This window comes from Cavia porcellus, unplaced genomic scaffold (assembly GCF_034190915.1).
Source record: "Cavia porcellus strain 051 isolate PalLab524CR breed Dunkin Hartley unplaced genomic scaffold, mCavPor4.1 scaffold_28, whole genome shotgun sequence".
NCBI lineage: Eukaryota > Metazoa > Chordata > Mammalia > Rodentia > Caviidae > Cavia > Cavia porcellus.
The window spans coordinates 27,586,188-27,602,346 of record NW_026947511.1 but is presented as its reverse complement, the minus strand read 5'-3'; the positions used below and the strand labels follow the sequence as shown (position 1 = coordinate 27,602,346).

The window sequence follows — 16,159 nt, the reverse complement described above, 5'->3', positions numbered from 1 at the left end:
CTGGATTTGCAACCACAGGACCTCAGCCAGATCTTTAACGGTCTTTTCATGTCACTCTCCAGAGGCTAACCACAGTGACCAATTAAGTTACTACATTAGAGTTGCTACTTGTTTCTTAGGGTTTTTTTTTTGGGGGGGGGGTCTTGGCTGCAAACATGAACACTTAGAAAAATGTTTTGTTTTTGTTTGTTTTGTTTTATTTTTTGTTTTTGTCTTTTTCCTTTTTATCGGTACCGGGGACTGAACTCACGACCACCTGCTTGCAAGGCAGGTACTTATGCCACTGAGCTAAATCCCCAGCCCCTTTGTTTTGTTTTTGAGATGAGGTCTCCCTACATAGTTCAGGCTGGTCTTAGACTATATAGCCCAGGTAAGCCTTGAATTCAATGATCTTCCTGCCTCAGCCACCCAACAACTGGGATTACTGGTGAGTATCACCACATTGGTCTGAAATGCTATTTAGAAACTTCCTGGTATTGAGATGGTAAAAAATTTTCCACTAGTGATTTTCAATTTTTAATCTCAGAAAAATGAAAAGATAAGCGAGGCAGGGTGGCACATGCCTATAGTAATTCCAGCATTCAGGAGGTTGAGGCAGAAGGATCACCACTGAGTATAAGACCAACTTAGGCTATGTAAATAAGGCATTTTTGTAGGCGAGCCCATACTACATAGTGAAACTCTGTCTCAAAAACAAAACTAAGATATAAACACGTTCCACCCCAAAACCTAACATCTATGTTTATATCAGTTGCTTTTTTCACTTTAATGAAAGATTATGCATTTTTATGACTTTTATTTGATGATATCATAAAATAGACTAAGCTTCCAGATTAGCTTAGCATGATTCTGGACATCCCCCCAAGGCTCTGAATGAATGAGTAATGAATGAATCAACTCTGTGTTAAATTTTTTTTCTTGTGATAGTCTTGGTTTGACACCAAGGTTATACCAAGGGTGTAGCTTTGACTGAATAAAACATGATGCTGATTACCATAAACTTTTCAGTGGTGTTCTTTAGACATGGGAGGAAATGTTTCTTCTTTAATGGGCTATTTCAAATTTTGTAGAACAATAGCTGAGTATGATGGCACGTGCCTCTAATCCCTTGTTTTGGGAGGCTGAGGTAGGAGAATCGTAAATTCAAGTTCTGCTTGGGCAATTTAGTGAGACTGTTTCAAAACGAAAAATTTTTTAAAAGTTTAAAAAGTAATTTGCTTTCAGGAATATAGCTGAGAATACTGTAGATTGAGGGGAAAAATTGGAACCCTGTAGTCAGCAAGGCAGAAGGGAAAGAACATCTGGTGGTTAACAGAGAGTCTGCACCTCATAACAAAAGAAGTGTCTTTTTTCCTTCTTTACCTTTTCTGTAGCAGTGATAAGACTACTAGCTTGTGGGGATGAAAGTGAGGTCCCAACCTTGTCTCGAAAAGACAAAAAAAAAATGGCCGGGCATGGTGGCCCATTCTTGTAATCCCAGCACTCGGGAGGCCTGAAGCAGGCAGATCGTTGCAAGTTCGAGACCAGCCTGGGCTACAAAGTGAGCCCAAGGTCAGCTTGAACTGCATAGTGAGACCCTGTATCAAAAAGACAAAAAAAAAAAAAAAAAAAAAAAAGTGAGGTCCCTTCTACACTTCCCAAGAGCTTGGAAAGAGAAATGAGACCTCCTTCAAAGAAATGTACAATAATGAATTGGCAGAAAAAAGTGCAAATCCATCTTCAAACGGCAAAATGAGGGACAGAGGGGTAAGAAGAGGACTTTGTCCTCAATATCAAGCCAGACTCCTTGAGGTATATCCTACCTTAGCTGTGACCACCAGAAACCTCAAGTAGGATTAAAGTGGGCAGGGGTGACTCTCCTCTCCAACTGGGCAGAAGAGGTCTACAGAATTTTTCCTCTCAAGGACTCCTGCTGTGGTTTTCGTGTTGAGATTCAATCACTTGGAAAAAGCAGGCCCAAGATGCCCAGAACGCTAACTGCTCCCACAGCATAGCCTGCCTTTGGCTGCTGAGGTTCCTGTTGGAGTGAGCAGCCTGAAGAATCCACTCGCAGGGTTTTCTTGCCAAAGCTGGAACAATGCCACTTCTCAAACTCTCCAAACAGAACCCATAACAGCGTTCTCTTTCAGTCCTATTCACGCTCAACTCTCTAGACTCAGCTGACAACTTAATGGTGGTATCATCTCAATGTCTGCATCTTTTTTAACTGACAAAACTTTCTATTTTTATCATGCACAGAGTGATGTTTTGACATATGTATCCACTGTGCAGTGACATGCACTGTTTAACATGCACTGTTTCACCCACCACTTTTTAAAGATGAGAACATTCAAAATCTACTCGTTTTCAAGAATATGATACAGCCAATCCCACAGTTTATGAGGATCCCCCTTAGATTTTTTTGATGCTGTGAAAGTGCTAGCATTCTTAGAAAATCATACCTCAAATTTTCAATTTTGGCCTCTCCTTGAGCTGGCCACATGCTGTACGATGTTCTTGCAGCAAGCCAGGGCCCCAGACAGCTACAAGATAAGCAAGGGGAAACCACCACCTCATTCCGTGAACTGAACCTAGAATATTTCTCAGGTTAGGGTACTGAGTACAGAGCTTTTTTGCATTTTTATTTATTTATTTTTTATTTCCTAATAAGACAAGGCTCATATATCCTTCTGGTGTGCCTAGTAGTGTATTACTATGATTTCCTTAAGGAGATGAATTGTTGAGTGCAGTTTTGATTTGTGCTATTTTCAGCTTATGGTAGGTTTACTGGGATGTATTCCCATCATACATTAGGTTAGGACTCATGAATATATTATTATTAATCATAGTAAACATATTGTATAATAGATCTCGTGAGCTCATTTCACCTAAAATTTTGTCTAACATTTGTATCTTAATAGAGGAAGAAATCACTGAAAGACCATTATCATCTTAGAATTCAGGCCTTAAGGCCGGTTGGGGAGAAAGGCTAACTCCAATTGTGGGGCGGAAGGAAAAGATCGTTAGGGGTAGGCAAGAGCTTGCTCAACATGTCTTAGTTCAAACCACACTCCTGGAATAACAGGGCTTGCAGAGGGATCCCTCTTGTCCCAAGTGACCAGAATACGCCCCATCTGAGGAGCCTTTCTGGTTACCACAGTGTGACTGGGGGATAAGCCCAGCCTGACCAGCCCACCCAAGACCATGCCGAGAATCATCCTCCTGCGACTCCAAACTGCACTGTTCAACACTGTGGCTGCCTGTGGCCATAGGCACTTGACATGCGGCTGGTCCAAATCAAGATGTGTGCTCTGTTTATAAAACACTAGATTTTAATGTAGCAGGGACAAAAGAATCTAAGTTTCATTAATATTTTTATATTGATTATACGTTGAAATGGCATTTTGGATATATTGGGTTAAAATATATATTTCCAAATTTTATTTAACTGCATATATATTTGGTCTTTTTGAGACAGGGTCTTTACTATGCAAGTCAAGCTGGCCTTTAGCTCACTTTGTAGCCCAGGCTAGTCTCAAACTTGTAGTGATCCTCCTACCTCAGCCTCCTGAGGCTGGGATTACAGGCATATGCCACCACACCTGACTTGTAAAAGGTCTCTCTGAATTTTGCCAGCACAGTGGCACATACCAATAATTACAGCACTTGAGAGGCTGAGGCAGGAGTCAGTGGCCTGTGAGCTGCAGGCCAGTGTGAACTACGTAGTGAAATCAAGGCCAGACTGAACTATATAGTGCCACCCCTTTCTCAAAAAAATAGTTTTTAATAAAGATAAATTAATTTCACCTCTTTTTACTTTTTAAAATATAGCCACTAAAAATTCTAAAGTTAGCCAGGTGGGCATGGTGGTGCACACCTGCAATCCCAGCCCTCTGGGAGGCGAAACAGGAAGATCGCCATGAGTTTGAGGCCAGTTTGGGCTACATAAGCAAGTTCAAGGCCAGCCTGCAGTAAATGGCCAGATCCTGTCTCAATTAAAATAACATAAAAATAAAAATTCTAAAGTTAAATACAATGGCCATATGAAAGTTTTGAAATTTGTGTTCTGTTTCCATTAGACAATACTAGTTGGAGGATGGTGGTTCTTTGTAAAATTAAGGAAATGGTTGGTTAGAAAAAGAGATGCATGAAGGAGAGATGAACGTCCTGAACAAGCCATCCTCAATTAAATGACAACAAAATTCAGATATTGTTTGAAAGTACCCACATAACCCCAAAACAAAGACAGCCAGTGATACCTTAAGTTGGCCATTCCAAGCACCTGCCTGACAACTTTACGTGTATTAATTCACTTGCTCATGCTAACTGCCCTGGAAGGTAGGCATCATTTTTATACCTAATATACAGACAGGAATACGACGCACAGAGGCACAAGTTTAGACTCAGATGGGATCTGACTTTGCAACCTGACTGCAGAGCTGACTCTTACCTTTCCTAAGACCCTCGAATGAGCGTCTCTGTCCGACCTGTTTGCACGCCCATCCCACTCGACCCTAGCATTACATAACAAACACTCCTGCGGGCCTGTTTTATGGGAGTTTTTTCTTCACCGTTTGCACAATACTTTCCAAACTTTCCCAACGGACTGACAGTTGGCTGCTTGCGAATGTTTGTCCCCTCAGCCCAGGAAGGAGAGCTCCGCACTCCACTTAGAGAAGCTGGTATTTTTGTGGGGTTTTTTTGGAGGGGGGGGGCTTATTCTTCCTGACCAAAGGCCATATTCTTCCCTTCTTTGCCTTAGGAATCACTGGGAAAAGTTTTGGTTTGGTTGTTTTTTGATCTTTTCTTCTTTTTGGTTTGTTTTGAGGTTTTGCTTTGCAGTTCAGATTGGCCTTGCTCTTCCTACCTCAGCATCCTGCCTTAGCCATGGTGATCCTCCTGCCTCAGCCTTCCAAACGCTGCATCATAGGCATGCGCTTCCACGCCTGCTGCTTTTGATTTTTAACACTCAATAAGGAGAGTATTTAACCTACTCGCCCTGGAAAGATGCAGCGTCGGTCATCTTACTGGGAACCTCCCGCTAGCAGTGGCAGCATTCATGTTACAAGGCACACCCAGGGGTCGCAGGCGGCGTCGCTCCCTTTACAGGCGAGGTGGCGCAGGGCTGGAGCCGCGCTTACTCGGGCCACGAGGGTTAGGCAACAGCCTGGCTCTGCGCCTGCGCCGCACGCAGCGCGGTCTGGCTTCCGCGCGCCCCGGGGTCCCGGCAGAGGCGCCCGGTACATCGCCGCCTTCAGAGCAGCCGCAGCGCCGCGCCAGGGCGCAGGCTCCTCTTCAGCCTCCTTATCTCTCGGCCGCCCCTCCAGCGCTTCGAGTCTGGCTCTGGTTCCTCTTAGACTGCTCCCTGGGCCCAAAAGGCTCCGTTCCCACAGACCTGCAGGCTACCCCTCGCCCTGTCAGATCTCGCCTTACGGTGCCCACCCTGACGCCACTCTCAGGACCTCGGCTTCCCGCAACGCGCGCGCACACGCACGCACGCGCACGCGCACGTACTGTCCTGGGCCCCAGCCCCTCGCATCCCCCTTGGAGCTTTAGCCCAAGGTCTGCTGCCCCGACCCAGGGCATAAGCGCCCCAGGCCAATAAGGGTCTCTGAGAAACTCTCAGAGCCCTTCTGGAGCTTGCAAACTCAGGCTGCAGGGACCTCTGGGCAGGATCGAGGAGCTCAGAAGAATGCACACCTGCAGTGCTGGGACCCAGGCCTTGGAACTCAAAGACTACGCTAACCTGCATAAAAATGTCAGAGGAGGAGGGATTAGGGATACCTGTTCCCCTTACTTCTTTATACTTTTATTTCATTCCAAATGTTATGGAATATAAAAATAAAATAGCCAGGCACAGTGGTGCAGGCCTGTAATCCAGCACTTGGGAGTCTGGGGCAGGAGGATCAGGAATTTGAGCTCAGCCTTAGCAAGAAGACCGTATCTCAAAATAAATTTTTAAAAAGGCCGAGAATACAGTTAGGAACAAAGGCCTTGGGCTCAATCCCGGTACTACAAAAGTAAATTAGAATAACAAAGCAAGATCCAGTAAGTTTCTGAGCAAGGGCAGAGGAGACACAGTCACAGGGCCGCTGGCATTAATGCACCCTCCTTGCCCAGGACATGGCCCAAGTAGCAGTAGAGCCTGGAATGCTCTAGACACTTCCCTCAGGGCTGGACAGGAGGGCAGCCTGGAGAGGAGAAGCCAGGTCACTCTGTCTTCAGAGCAGATTAAGCTGGGATGGACTTTGAAATAGCGAGGGTTATTTTCAAGCCTTGAAAGGAACAAACATATCCTCCCCTCACAGGTGACAAAGCAAGGAGAAAATGTGCTTCTATTTGAGCACAGTAGAATTGGGGTGATTTAAAAGGACTGCTTTTTTAGAAGGAGATTAAGCACCAGCAGAATAGAACCTGGGAAATTTAGAATTCTAATGCTAGAATTTAAAAAAATATTTTTTTTTTGAGACAGGGTCTTGCTATGTAATCCAGGCTGGTCTTGCACTCAATATGTAGTCCAAGCTGGCCCTGAACCCACAGGACCTTCCTGCCTCAGTCTCCTGTACCACCACTTGAAGTAAAATGTTTCAATATTTTTAAAAAAGCAAACGAAATAAAACACTGACATTAGTGGGACAAAGACCACATTCCTTTTTCAAATCGCTGTAGGTTATTCACATTAGGGTTTTATGGTGACAGTTAACAAAGTGTGTTGGGAGCTGGGGCTTCTAGTCAAACTGGCTAGGTTCAGACCTGCTCCTTCCTAGCTGTGACCTCAGACAAGTTGTCTGACCTTCTTTGGGCCATGGCTTTCCTACTTTGAAATGAGCACATGATAATCATGCCGCCTTCTCAGAAGCACTGTGAGCACCAAGCAGGTGCCCTCATGTGCTGACCTGGCACATGGCAATTACAACCAATGCCAGCTGCACGGGCAGCAGCCAGGAAGCAGGCACTGTCACTGTCAGGAAGCAGTAAAGGAAGTGGTCTCGGAAGGGACACATCACTTCCAGAGGTGATGGGCCCAAGGGGGCCAAAAGAGTGATCCTTAGGCAAGGAGAGGGCAGATCTAAAACTAAAGGGTGCAAACAGCATAGGCACCCACTAGGGAAGTCATAAAGGAAGCAACAGCTGTAGCAAAGCCTGCTGGAGAAATCTTACTCAGGTTTTCTTTGAACTTTTTAAGATGGCAAGGATGGGCCTCATATGTGCTAGGCAGGGTGTGGGTAGGAAAGCTCACCTGATCTTCACTCAGCTCTGCCAGAGGGGCCTTCTAGTCCCCCCACCTGCTGTGAGAGGAGCTCCAGGCCCACTGGTGAAAAGGAGGGAGCCGGGCCAGGTTCAGGCCTGTGCTCCTGAAGCCAGCTATGACTACAGTATCTTCACCCACTGTGCCATAAGGGCAGGCCCTGCCTGAAGCACTTTTTACAAGTGAACACATTTCCTCCTCTCTTGGTCCTGAGCATGGTGAGGAAGCTGAGAATAAAATTCATCAGTAGAAGTCAAGCTCCAGGTGGGAAAGCCCAGGGCCACCTCCCCACCCTAGGGCCTTCAGTGTTCCTGCTGGAATAGGAGAGGGACCTGTCCTCACCAACCCTTTTGCCACCCAGCAGCCAAAACCAACTTGTTAAAACATACATCTGTTTCCAGGGGCTGGGGATTTAGCTCAGCGGCATAAACGCCTGCCTTGCAAGCAGGCAGTTGTGAGTTCCATTCCTGGTACCGATAAAAACGAAAAAGACAACAACAAAAAAAACATAAATCTGTTCCCGACTTGCACCTCCAGACCTTCCCTAGGAAGACAGCCCTCTGCTGGATTCTTTTCAGCAGAAATTCCAATTAATCCTGCCCTCAAAATCCCCTTGGGAGGGGTGTCCCGATGAGGCCTGCGACAGGCAGCAAGCACATTCTGTCCTGCTCTGCAGCTCATGGGAAGCAGAGATAGGGAGAACCACTGTGGGCTTGTGACACAGGCCACAACAGGGTCCAAGTCCGGAGATAAGCAGGCTCCCCAGACTCCTGCATGCGTGCTTGAGTCTTCAGGGAGAGTAATCATTAGCCCAGGGTCTCTACCAAGATGAGGTCAGACGCGAAACAGCTTCCTGCTGAGGCCCAGTGTTCCCTGGAAGTCCCAAGCCTTTTGCCACTGGGCCTCCCTTCATAGATCCTGGTGCACTGACACCTACATGTGGCACCATGAGGACAAGGACTGTCCCAAGCCAGGGTGACTGTGTATGGCTGGCACACTGTGAGCTCTCAACACATTTGTGGCCCAGGCACTGAGTGGTGGCAAAGAGCTAGGCTGTGTCCACGTTGTCCTCTGCCATCTACCAGCTGGAAGCCTGCAGGAGCTGGACAACCTCTTTGTAGTCCCACAGTTAGATGGGGTTTCACAGCCACCTTCTGAAGGACATTTTGAAGGTCAAGTCATCACAACGGGACGCCCTGGTAGAGGGGACCCCCTGAGTGGTTAGTGTTACTCTGTGGAACATGACCCTGCTGCCCCTGAAGACCGAGCCTCCCTTTCTATTCCTAAAAAACAAGGATTGTATCTGCCTCAGGGACTACAAGAGGATGTCCTGCATGGAGGGAGCAGTGGGTGAGAAACCAGCACTGTGTCCCAGGGTCTCAGGGTCTTGCAGACTGAGCAACATCCAGCCAGGCACATTCATTAGCGGCAGCCTGGTGGTCTCCAGAACAAGTGGACTCAGCCTGGCTTCCCCCATGAGGGCCACATCCTGAATGGCTCCCAACACAAATCCCTGCACCTTGCGTTGGTGGTTCATTTCCCCAGCATAGAGTCAGCTCAGAGCAGTTCCCTTCCCAGCTCTATGGCTGAGTTGGGGCCTGAAGAGCTCTGCTCTTGGGTGATCATTGCAATTCAGACAGGCTGAATGGGGAGGGTGGACCAGTTAGCAAATGCCACACCAAACCAAAGCCATCCCACCAGCGCCTCCCCGACAGGCCACCTCTTCTGGGTTTGACATGAGGTCCCTTGGGAGGCTGTTGTCCTCATGGTCCTATGCACTAGGACCCAGGGCAGGGGAAGGTGGCAGGGACCACCCTGCTGCCAGCTCCACAGATGCTTACCTTAGGAGCCAGGTCAAACTGTGTTAATTATCACTGGTTTTTGTTTTGTTTTGTTTTTTTAAGACAGAATCTCACTCTGTAGTTCAGGCTGGACTTCATTTCAGTATGTAGCCCAAGCTGCCCTCAAATTCGTTGTAATCCTCCTGCCTCAGCCTTCCAAGTACGAGAGCTACAGGAGTGCACCACCACCATGGCCTCAGACTGTGCTTGCTGATTCTGGGCCCAAAGAGGACATTAGTTAGGCAGCTGTTCCTCCTGACGACAGGACTTTATCCCCTCTCTGGACTCTGAACCCAGAATGGGGTCTCAAATGTGACAAAGGATTTTATTTCCTCTTTTGTGATTTTTATTTATGCATGTAATATCTTAGAAGTGCAAATAAATGCTGAGCATGGCGGTGCAGGCCTATAATCTCAGCATTCAGGAGGCTGAGCTAGGAAGATCTCCCTGAGTTAGAGGGCAGCCTGACCTACACAGAGACGCTGTCTCAAAAAAGCAAAATAAAAAGACGGGCAAACAACTAATTTGGTTATTATGTTTACTAAGCTTCTTCAACTGACTCATATGCAACCAACATAGAGGACAAAGCACAGCCAGTATTATTGCTTCCTGTAATTCTGGTTCATGCGCCAGAAATTACAGGACAATTCCCACATTGTTGGACCTGCACGATTTGGGATTTTTTTGTCGCTGTGGAGAACTGCAGTGTTTGTGGACTGAGCGATTCTCGCAGAGCACATACCCTCAACAGGACTCCTGTGAGTCACATGGACCATCAGGCAGCCACGGTGGCCCACGGAACATAGGCCCCATAGGCCTAAAGATCCAAGGAACAGCAGCCAACTGCTTCAGTAAAGTGGGAGACACTTTGCACAGCCCGAATCCCACGAGAAGGCCCTGAGAATGACTTCAGAATGTGTTTTCAGAATGACTGCTGTGAAGTGTTTGAGGGGGCCCCAGCTCCTGCTGCTATCACCAGAGCTGAAAGTCCGGCCACAGGAGGCTGGATTTCTAAGGGCGACTCCTGATCCCATTGGTAATAAAGGGGAACCCCACCTTTACTTCAGAATGAACTCTCTGACTCTACTGAGGAGCCAAGAAATCCCAGGCTATCTCCTGCCCACTGGGTGTCACAGATCAGGCCTGTGTCTGTCTGGGAGGTTATTGCTCTGGCTGACCTCTCCAGGGAAGCCTTCTCCTTTCCATATCTCTCAAACAGGGAAAGAAAAAGACCTAAAAAGAAACCCCTAGTGTGGATTTCCATGGTAAACAGTGCTTCTAGATTCTTAGAAATAGAGACAGAAAGCTGGGTGTGGTGGCGCATAACCCTAATACCAGCACTTGGAAGGCTGAGGTAGGGGGATCACTCCTAACTAGGCTGGCCTGAACTACATAGTGAAACCCTGCCTTAAAAAAAAAAAAATTTTTTTTTTTAACTTTTTATCGGTACCGGGGATCGAACTCACGACTGCCTGCTTGCAAGGCAGGTGCATATGTCGCTGAGCTAAATCCCCAGCCCCCCAAAAATGGTTTTTTAAAAAAGAAAAAAGGAAGAGAAATAGGAACATACCCACCAACTCTATCTTTGTGAAATGGAGTTTCTCTGGTTCCCACGCTACTCCAGCTGTCTAAAGTTAATGTGGAAGAAAAACCAAAGGTGCCCAGCTAGAACCTGGTTGTGTGTGATTGTGGGTTCTGCCTCTTCCTTGTATTACAGGGCCAGCTGTGTGCCCAGTACTGTGGAGGATGGGGGGTAGGGAGGTATTGGTCAGGTTTGCCCCTGGGGAGCCCCTGGATTTCAGGCTCACTGGCCAGGGCTGGCTCAGAAATCTTTCTCCAGTGCCCTGTAGTCTTGGGGGACTTCCCAGGGCACTGATCCCTTGGGCCCCACTGAATGGAGGGGTAGGGGAGCCTGGAGCTCTGAGGACACAGCCCAGCATGGTGTGGACTGTATCCCAGAATCACTAACAAGGAGCCCTCTCTGGCAGCTTCAACCCTCCAAGCCTTTATGAGATGTGGGATGCAGGACAAACCACAGCCAACTCCAGGCAGGTCCTGGTGGTGACAGCAACCAGCAGCACCCCACAATAAGGACATCATACTGGTTGGCCTGACATTCTCCAGCTTTTCCTTCTTTGCAGGGTCCTCAAAACACATCTCAGCCCATTTTTATTTGCATTTTTAAAACTTCGAGATCATGTTTAGAATATGTAAAACTCTGAGTTTGCTACCCAGCACCAAAAACCAAGCAGAACATCCTAGAAGATAACAATCTCTCACTTGACTCACCTCAAAGAAAGAGGATCCTCAAAGCTAGGAGCTGAACAAAAGCAAGTCTTCCTCTTTTACAAAGCCCAGGAGACACCAAGGGTGTCTACAAGAGAAACCAAGAATGTCTACAAGAGAGACCGTAGCCACAGAGTCTTAGGGAATAAGAAACCAGAAATTTTAGCTCCTGGTTCTCCCTGCTTGGCTGAATATTAGGGAATAGGGCGCTTCAAAAAATCCTGATGCGCAGGTATGGCTAGATGGCTGGATGTATGACAAAACAATCACATTAGCACCCTCAGCACATGGCAGAATCTAAGTGTAGCTATATAATTGCTCACTGCAGATCCCTTTCCATTTTGCCATAAATGGAACATTTTCATTATGTAACATTGGGGCCAAGTCCCTTGCCGGTCTCACCACACTGCAGTTTCACTGGTACCGATGGTGCACTGGGGGTTGTAAGAGTTCCCAGGGGAGGCTGGTGTCCAGCCAAGGGTGAGCCTCACTACTGCAGTCTGGACCCACGTGGCTCACATAGTCTCATTGACATCATCTAGGAACTTACTAGAAACACAGATGAGGGCTGGGGATTTAGCTCAGCGGCATAAACGCCTGCCTTGCAAGCAGGCAGTCGTGAGTTCGATTCCTGGTACCGATAAAGATGAAAAAGAAAAAAAATAAAAAAAGAAACACAGGTGAGCAGGCTCAGACCCAGGTGGGCAAAGTCAGCAACTCTGGGAACAGAGCCAGCAACTGACATACTAATTAGGCATTGTTTCTTAAAATTTCCCTGGTAATTCTGACAGGCCCAGACTTAAGCTCAGGCCCTTTCTTGGGCAGATGGGGAACTGCTGGGGAGCTGTTGCACAAGGCTACACAGTGTCCCAGAGAAAGAGGGAGAGTAGGTCCCTGCCCCTGGGCTCCTCCTATGCACTCCCTATAATTTATGTCGATCAAGGGGTCAGTAGAATCACTCCACTTCCAGTGTCCGGTTCTCAAATGTGGTGCACACTGGGAATAGCTGGGAACTTTAAGAGATGCAAAGTTTTGCAAAGTAAGCAGGTACAAGAAGTGACCTCTCCAGCAATCTTCTGCAGAGTAGCCTTCGGTAAGAAACTCTGGTCAGTGAGCGAGAGGGCAGTTCTGGGCCTGCCTGAAAGGCACTTGCTCAATCCAAAGCCAACTGCATGTATGAACCAGCTGTGTTTGTGGAATCCCAACCTGGGAAGGGAGCTCCCTGCTCTTACAAGCTTGTTCAGTGCCTCTGGCTGGTTGTGGAGTCACCAAAGAGCCGGAGTAGTTGTTTAAAAATGTGACCTGGTAGGACATGATGGTACACGCCTGTAATCCCAGCACTCTGGGAGGCTGAGGCAGGTAGATCACAAGTTCTAACCCAGACTGTGCACCTTAGTGAGACCTTGTTTCAAAATAAACAATAAAAAATGACTGGGCATATATATAGCTCAGTGCAAAGGTCCTGGGTTCAATCCCCAGTACTGCCCTCCCCCCCAAATTTGACCCTGTCTAAAAAGACTCAGTAAATAGTGTCTTCAACACAGTGCTATGAAGGACAGCTGGAAAGGACACAGAGAGGAGGCAGAAGGACCAAAGGCTCAGTAGGAGAGAGGAAACCCAAAACCAGCTCTGAGCGCCTCCCTTTGCCTTGGCATCCGTGCCACCCAGGAAGGAGGCTCCCACCTACAGAAGTGCAACTCCCGACCTGGTAGAACAGAGGCCAAGCTCCTAGGAGAAGAGATGAACAGAGTGGGGGGCTCAAGGGACCAGCGTCTTCCTCCTATGGGGATAAAACTGAGGCACTGAAAATGGAGCGACGTTGCCTAGAAGACAGGCTGGGACAAAGGAAGGAGCCAGGGCTGGAGCCAGCTGTTTCCAGAGTCCCGGGCCCAGGCTGACTTAGACCCCGCCTCAGTGCCCTTCCGGTCAGCGCTGCTGGGTCAGGCAGGAAGGCCGGTGAGAGCTAATCAAAGTCACAGCCTCATCTCCTTGGAATGGGGCAAGTGGCCCTCAAAGAGAGCAGCCTCCTAGGGGCTGGGGATTTAGCTCAGCGGCATAAGCGCCTGCCTTGCAAGCAGGCAGTCGTGGGTTCGATCCAAAAAAAAAGAGAGAGAGAGAGAGAGAGCAGCCCCCGGCACAGAACCAGCAGCACATCCAGGCAAAACCTTCAGGTCTACAGCCTCCACATCCTGGACCTCTCTACTTGCCCAGATCTTTCTCAATCTGTTTCCGAGATCCTTAATCTGGGCATTTCTTGACCAAAATGACTGAAATCTACAACACAAAAACCTGCCCAGGCATCTTGAACTCACTATATACCCCAGGTTAACCTCAGATTGCTGTGATCCTCATGCCTCAACATCCCAAGGGCTGGAATTACAACCATGTATAGTCATTTCTTTTAAGAAATGGCCCTCAGCACTCAGGAGGCTGAGGCAGGAGATTTACCACATATTCAAAATCAGGCCTGGGCTACACAGTAAGTTTAAGGCCAGCCTAGACTACATAGTGAGACTGTCTCAAAAAGAAGAACAAGAAAAAAAAGAAGAAGAAGAAGGAGGAGGAGGAGGAGGAGGAGGAAGAGGAGGAGGAGGAGGAGGAGAAAGAGGAGGAGGAGAAGAAGAAGAGGAAGAAGAAGAAGAAGAAGAAGAAGAAGAAGAAGAAGAAGAAGAAGAAGAAGAAGAAGAAGAAGAAGAAGAAGAAGAAAAGAAGAAAAGAAAGCAAAAAGAATCTCATTGTGGCCCAAACGAAACCACCACCCACAAGAACTAGTGAGCCAAATCTAGAAAAGACAGGAAAGTTTAAACTTCTGGCCGCTCACCTCTCTGGTACCTGTGCCTGTCTCTGTGGGCTGCACTCCGGGAGACTGGGGCTGCTTGGGATCTGGCCTTCAGGGAAAGAGGCTGGGTTTCCTGACAGCCAGCAAAGGCAGCAGCAGACAGTTTAAGAGTCTTTTACATACAATAGGACCGGCTTCCACTGGCTGCCTGATCTGTATCTTTCCTACAGATCCTACCCAAAAGGCTATGCTGCAGGCCAGCTGGAGGAGCAGAGCAGTCAGGCAAACCCGTCCACACTCCCTGCACCTGTAAGGGTGACCCTTTGTGTTGGTGACTTAGGAAGGAGACCCCTGGAAAGGCCTTGGTTTAGCTCCATGGCAGGGCACTTGCCAAGTGTGCTCCAAGCCCTGGGTTCACAGCCTCACCCTACTTTGGACCTCAGTTTGCCTCTCTATAACATAAACTCTGTACACCCATTTGGCTGGCATTCCCCAAAACCTTCTCAAATCTCCAGCATGCCCTGGCCTTGTAGTTCTCAGACATTACTATGAAGAAACCCCAAAAGTGGCCTTGGAGTATCTTGAAGGTGAAAGTGTGGAAGGCAGAGAGCATCCTCTTGGAGAGATAGAAAAAGAACGCTTGTCCTTCCTGAGATACAGTCAGTCTGGGACAAAGGTCCCAAAATAACGCAGGAGTGGATCCCTGCAGAAGGTTCGGAGCTATGGTGATACCAGAGCCGACATTTTAACCAGAGGATTATCCAGGAGGAGGAAGTCGGACAGTTCTTTATCCAATCAGCAAATAAAGGAGGCAATGAACAGTCAGGGTGGGAGACAGGAACAGCTGGGCGGGATAGATGGGGAAAGGGCTTTCCAGGCCCGGGACAGCCAGGCGAAGAAGCATGAGGGTGGTGTGAAGCTCTGGGGTCTCAGAAGCAGGTAAGGCTGCACCACAAGGAGCCTTCCTTGGAGCTCGGAAGGAGGGTGTTCAGGGAAAGAATGGATGCCTAGGAGGCCCAGCAGGTGTCCATCCTTTCTTCCCCAGCCATACTGACCACTCTGGGCCATTCTGCACTTTGCACTGGCCGCCCATCCTCCTGGCGTGCTGGCCCCTCAGATGTCCCCACATACCACCCTCCCCTGTGTCAGGCTCTGATGACTCCGCATCATGGAGGCCACCACTCCATAGCTCTTTGTTTCTTCATGAATCCAGGAGAGTTTGGCTCTGTTTGGTTCACTGCTGATCCTCACCCCTGGAACTGTGCTCCCACACTCGCAGGTGCTCAGCAGTTACTTCTAGACTGAATAAGCCAAGAAGATGAAAGACAATGGCTTTGGAGGCGGGGGGCTGAGAGGAGATGGGGCCTCGGGGCAGCAGGGACCCTGGAATGTCAGCCAGTCCCCAGGCCCAGCACTCTCCTTACACTTTACATCCCTCGGAGCTCCAATTCTGGAACCACAGTCCCAGACCTGCCCCTTTTCCCCTTCTCCTTCCTGTCGAGTATCTGAAATAAACCTAAGGATAGAATGTCACTTCTGAATCTTATGCCCAGACCCCCAAATTCCCTGCAAATATAAATAAGCCGCCAATCTAAACTTAGCCAGGACTTAGTATATTGTTCTCACCTCCATTTTGGAGGTATAATTCATATTTCCCCCCTTTAAAATGTATGACTAAGTGACCATCACCAGCATTTTCACCACCCCCAAAAGAAGTCCAGGAACCGTTAGAGCAGCGCTCCATTTGCCCCGCCACCCCCAGAATGACCTATTTTGCCCCTCTGGAGTTGTCCATTCTGCACCTTCACAGAAATGCAATGCACCACTACATGGCCTTTGTAGCTGGCCACCTTGCTCGGTGTTGAGGGACGCTTCAGCCTTCTGTGCCCTTTTATTCCATGGTACGGAAACACCACAAACTGTTCCCCACTTTGCTGCTGACAGGCTTCTGTTGCCACTTTCTGACTGCCGGGAGCATGTTGCACAAGTTTTGTGTGGACACAAACTGTGTTTTCCATTCTGTCT

The 16,159-nt window shown here is 48.1% G+C and overlaps 1 protein-coding gene across 1 annotated transcript in view; it reads right to left on the bottom strand.

The window, feature by feature from the left end:
• Positions 1–14,284, bottom strand: part of Srgn (serglycin) — a 31,535-nt gene extending 17,251 nt beyond the window's left edge. The window contains exon 1 of the mRNA XM_003473586.5: positions 14,177–14,284. The gene's annotated coding sequence lies outside the window, so the exon portion shown is untranslated. The remainder of the gene's footprint in view (positions 1–14,176) is intronic.
• Between the last annotated feature and the right edge of the window lie 1,875 nt (positions 14,285–16,159).